The sequence below is a fragment of the Coenobita brevimanus genome, chromosome 66 (assembly GCF_032717465.1).
Source record: "Coenobita brevimanus isolate Jiangsu-jjx chromosome 66, ASM3271746v2, whole genome shotgun sequence".
In the NCBI taxonomy this organism is placed as follows: Eukaryota; Metazoa; Arthropoda; class Malacostraca; order Decapoda; family Coenobitidae; genus Coenobita; species Coenobita brevimanus.
In genome coordinates, this window is record NC_137019.1 from 38408454 (window position 1) to 38413804 (window position 5351).

Below are 5351 nucleotides of genomic sequence, written 5' to 3' on the forward strand. Positions count from 1 at the left end.
GTGATGATGATGATGATAGTAATGATGATGTGATGATGATGGTGATGGTGATGATGATGATGACAGTAATGATGATGTGATGATGGTGATGATGATGATGATATTAATGATGATGTGATGATGGTGATGATGATGATGATGGTGATGATGATGATGATGATGATGGTGATGGTAATGATGATAGTGATGATGATGGTGATGATGATGAAGATGGTGATGATGATGATCATGATAGTAATGATGATGATGATGATGATGGTGATGATGATGATGATGGTGATGATGAAGATGATGGTGATGTTGCTGATGCTGATGATAATAATGATGATGATGATGGTGATGGTGATGATGATAGTGATGATGATGATGATGATGGTGATGATGATGGTGATGATAGTGATGATGATGATGATAGTGATGATGGTGATGATGATGATGATCATGATGATGATGATAGTAATGATGATGATGGTGATGATGATGATAGTAATGATGATGTGATGATGGTGAGAAGGAGAAGTGAAGGAGACTGGTCCTCGTTGTGAAGGGGTTAATGTAATATTAGAAATGATATACAAAATATGCATTACTGTGTGTATATTTATTAATATTGTGTGTACATTTATCGTGTGTACATTTATTAATATTATGTGCACATTTATTGTGTGTACATTTATTAATATTGTGTGCACATTTATCGTGTGTACATTTATTAATATTATGTGCACATTTATCGTGTGTACATTTATTAATATTATGTGCACATTTATCGTGTGTACATTTATTAATATTGTGTGCACATTTATCGTGTTTTGTGTCCATTTAGTAATATTGTGTGCACATTTATCGTGTATACATTTAGTAATATTGTGTGTACATTTATCGTGTGTACATTTATTAGTATTGTGTGCACATTTATCGTGTTGTGTGTACATTTATTAATATTGTGTGCACATTTATCGTGTTGTGTGTACATTTAGTAATATTGTGTGCACATTTATCGTGTGTACGTTTATTAGTATTGTGTGTACATTTATCGTGTTGTGTGTACATTTATTAATATTGTGTGCACATTTATCGTGTGTACATTTATTAGTATTGTGTGTACATTTATCGTGTTGTGTGTACATTTAGTAATATTGTGTGCACATTTATCGTGTGTACATTTTGTAATATTGTGTGCACATTTATCGTGTGTACATTTATTAATATTGTGTGCACATTTATCGTGTGTACATTTATTAGTATTGTGTGTACATTTATCGTGTGTACATTTATTAGTATTGTGTGTACATTTATCGTGTTGTGTGTACATTTATTAATATTGTGTGCACATTTATCGTGTGTACATTTATTAGTATTGTGTGTACATTTATCGTGTTGTGTGTACATTTAGTAATATTGTTTTTTTATACCGGCACAAATTTGGTATCTGACAAATGCTGCAACTTAGTACTTACTGCACTGCAACTATGTATTGCATCTGCCTCCTCATTATTATTATTATTATTGTTATTATTATTATTGTATTGTTGTCGTTGTTGTTTTGATTATGATTTTTTGGCATTCCCTCCGTCTGACACAAAAATATTTCTTAATCGTCTTTTGTGCTATTATTATTATTATTATTATTATTATTATTGTTGTTGCTGTTGTTGTTGTTCTTTTAATTTTTATTTTTTGTCCTTCCGTCTGGGGTTTAAAAATACGTCTTCCTCGTCTTCTCTGCTATTATCATTATTTTTATTATTATTATTATCACTTCTCAGCATTATTATTGTCAGCATTGGTTCCATGTGCCACCAAAACAGTGCATTCAGTTGCAAGCCAGCAATCCCAGCCTGTCAGTACCGTAGGCCATAACTTCATCCACTCCTTTCCAAAGTTGACATTCTCTCTCCTTAGTACACATGTAGCCCTGCCAGCGCACTATGGCCTCAGCAGGTTTGGTTTATTTGACTTCCTGCCACGATTGCCCTTCCCTGGCCAACCATTTCTTTGCCTTGTGTACAAGATGGCTGGAGAGAGACTGTGTTGGCATGGAGGGAGAGGAAGGCGGGAGCAGGAGGAGGAGGAGGAGGAGGAATGATAGTTTGAGAATAAGAGGAGTGAGAGTGGAGATGGAAGAGGAGGAGGAAGACAAGACGAGGAGAGATTAGATGATGATGAGGAGGAAGAGGAGGAGGAGGAGGAGGAGAAGTGAGTGAAGTGTCGGGTGTAGGGGAAGAAAGAGATGATGGAAGAGAGAGGAGGTACAAGAGGAGGGGAAGGAAGGCAAGATGGAAGAGTGAGAGTTAAGGATGAGGAGTGGAAAGAGAGAGAGAGAAATAACAGGCGGAAGAGAAGACAGTGATCGAGGAGGAGGAGGAGGAGGAGGAGATGGAGGTGGAGGAGGAGGAGGAGGAGTAAAACGAGTAAGTTCAAAGAGAGGAAGAAGAAAATGGAAGAGGAGGAGGGAAGGAGGAAGAATTTAAACTGTGAAAAGTGTGGAGAGAGAGAGAGAGAGAGAGACAGACAGACAGACAGACAGACAGACAGACAGACAAAAAAAAAATTATCACCGGATTGAGAGGGTTAAGGGTGGTATTCTGAGAGGCTGGATATTTGGTAACTGCTGTTCCTTAGCGATTTATTTAGCACATTACACCTCAGTATTATTGTACATGTTATTGACACAAACCATGTGGGTATTACAACGCTACAAATGGCCTACAGGAGTCAGTTAGTTAGGTTATATTTAGCACATTACACCTCAGTATTATTGTACATGTTATTGACACAAACCATGTGGGTATTACAACGCTACAAATGGCCTACAGGAGTCAGTTAGTTAGGTTATATTTAGCACATTACACCTCAGTATTATTGTACATGTTATTGACACAAACCATGTGGGTATTACAACGCTACAAATGGCCTACAGGAGTCAGTTAGTTAGGTTATATTTAGCACATTACACCTCAGTATTATTGTACATGTTATTGACACAAACCATGTGGGTATTACAACGCTACAAATGGCCTACAGGAGTCAGTTAGTTAGGTTATATTTAGCACATTACACCTCAGTATTATTGTACATGTTATTGACACAAACCATGTGGGTATTACAACGCTACAAATGGCCTACAGGAGTCAGTTAGTTAGGTTATATTTAGCACATTACACCTCAGTATTATTGTACATGTTATTGACACAAACCATGTGGGTATTACAACGCTACAAATGGCCTACAGGAGTCAGTTAGTTAGGTTATATTTAGCACATTACACCTCAGTATTATTGTACATGTTATTGACACAAACCATGTGGGTATTACAACGCTACAAATGGCCTACAGGAGTCAGTTAGTTAGGTGTGATTCCTGCCTCTGTATTTACTTAGTATGGACACGGCAGGAGGAAGGCCGTCAGGGTGGACTGCCAGTTGAATTACTGGGGGGGATATGGAGGGGGAGGGTACGAGGATACGAATTATTGGGGGGGAATGGCTATGGAGGGGGAGGGTGGCGACATACAGAATTACTGGGATGGCTATGGAGGGGGAGGGTGGGGATATACAGAATTACTGGGATGGCTATGGAGGGGGAGGGTGGGGATATACAGAATTACTGGGGTGGCTATGGAGGGGGAGGGTACGAGGATACAGAATTACTGGGGTGGCTATGGAGGGGGAGGGTGGGGATATACAGAATTACTGGGGTGGCTATGGAGGGGGAGGGTACGAGGATACAGAATTACTGGGGTGGCTATGGAGGGGGAGGGTACGAGGATACAGAATTACTGGGGTGGATATGGAGGGGGAGGGTGGGGATATACAGAATTACTGGGGTGGATATGGAGGGGGAGGGTGGGGATATACAGAATTACTGGGGTGGCTATGGAGGGGGAGGGTACGAGGATACAGAATTACTGGGGTGGATATGGAGGGGGAGGGTACGAGGATACAGAATTACTGGGGTGGATATGGAGGGGGAGGGTGGGGATATACAGAATTACTGGGGTGGATATGGAGGGGGAGGGTACGAGGATACAGAATTACTGGGGTGGATATGGAGGGGGAGGGTACGAGGATACAGAATTACTGGGGTGGATATGGAGGGGGAGGGTACGATGATACAGAATTACTGGGGTGGATATGGAGGGGGAGGGTGGGGATATACAGAATTACTGGGGTGGATATGTAGGGGGAGGGTGGGGATATGCAGAATTATTGGGGGGAATGGCTATGTAGGGGGAGGGTCGGGGGATACAGTATGGAGGGGGGCTGGGGTGTGGGACAGGGCTGGGGTGGGGCACAGGGCTGGGGTGGGGCACAGGGCTGGGGTGGGGGACAGGGCTGGGGTGGGGCACAGGGCTGGGGTGGGGCACAGGGCTGGGGTGGGGCACAGGGCAGGCGGGGGGGCCAGGGCTGCGCTGGGGCACAGGGCTGGGGTGGGGCACAGGGGTGGGGTGGGGCACAGGGCTGGGGTGGGGCACATGGCTGGGGTGGGGCACAGGGCTGGGGTGGGGCACAGGGCTGGGGTGGGGCACAGGGCTGGGGTGGGGGACAGGGCTGGGGTGGGGCACAGGGCTGGGGTGGGGGACAGGGCTGGGGTGGGGCACAGGGCTGGGGTGGGGCACAGGGCTGGGGTGGGGCACAGGGCTGGGGTGGGGCACAGGGCTGGGGTGGGGCACAGGGCTGGGGTGGGGCACAGGGCCACCACCTCGGCAGGTGTATCAAAGGCAGACATTCTTGTGACGAGTCTGCCTGGCAGGGCAGAGCGACGGGCTGCTGTGGCGGGGCAGTCCAGCAGACAGTGGTTGGGAGGCCAGTCTTCAGGTTGGTGACGGTGGGGCAGGTTCAGGATTCCTGCCTGCTGTTTGACACAAGCAGGCCAGCCCAGCCGTAGGCGACGCAGGCGCACCATGAGCGAGTTGGGTGTGCAGGGTGGGGCGGAGAGGGGCTGGTAGGTGGCAGCTCTTGCATACCACGTTGCACAGCGTGAGCCTCTGCAACTCGTGCTGTGATAGACTGAGCCTGGAGGTGTTGGCTGTGGCTCTGTGTTTGATGTGAGAGGCTGGTCTTGAGGGGGAAGGTGATGGCAGGCAGACTGGTTGCTGAACCAGCGGCGGCGTTGGCTCGCTCGTTGCCTGAGATGCCCACGTGGCCAGGCAGCCAGTGGAGGTAAATTTCTCCTCCACTCTGTGAGATGGAGTCAGCCACAGCTGTGACTGAGGTCAGCAGACTCCCATTGTTACTGAAGTGTGGTGCTGGTAGGCCGTGCAGAGACGAGGGTCGGTGTGTGTGTGGTGTTGGCTGGCAAGTGTGGTGCTGGTAGGCCGTGCAGAGACGAGGGTCGGTGTGTGTGTG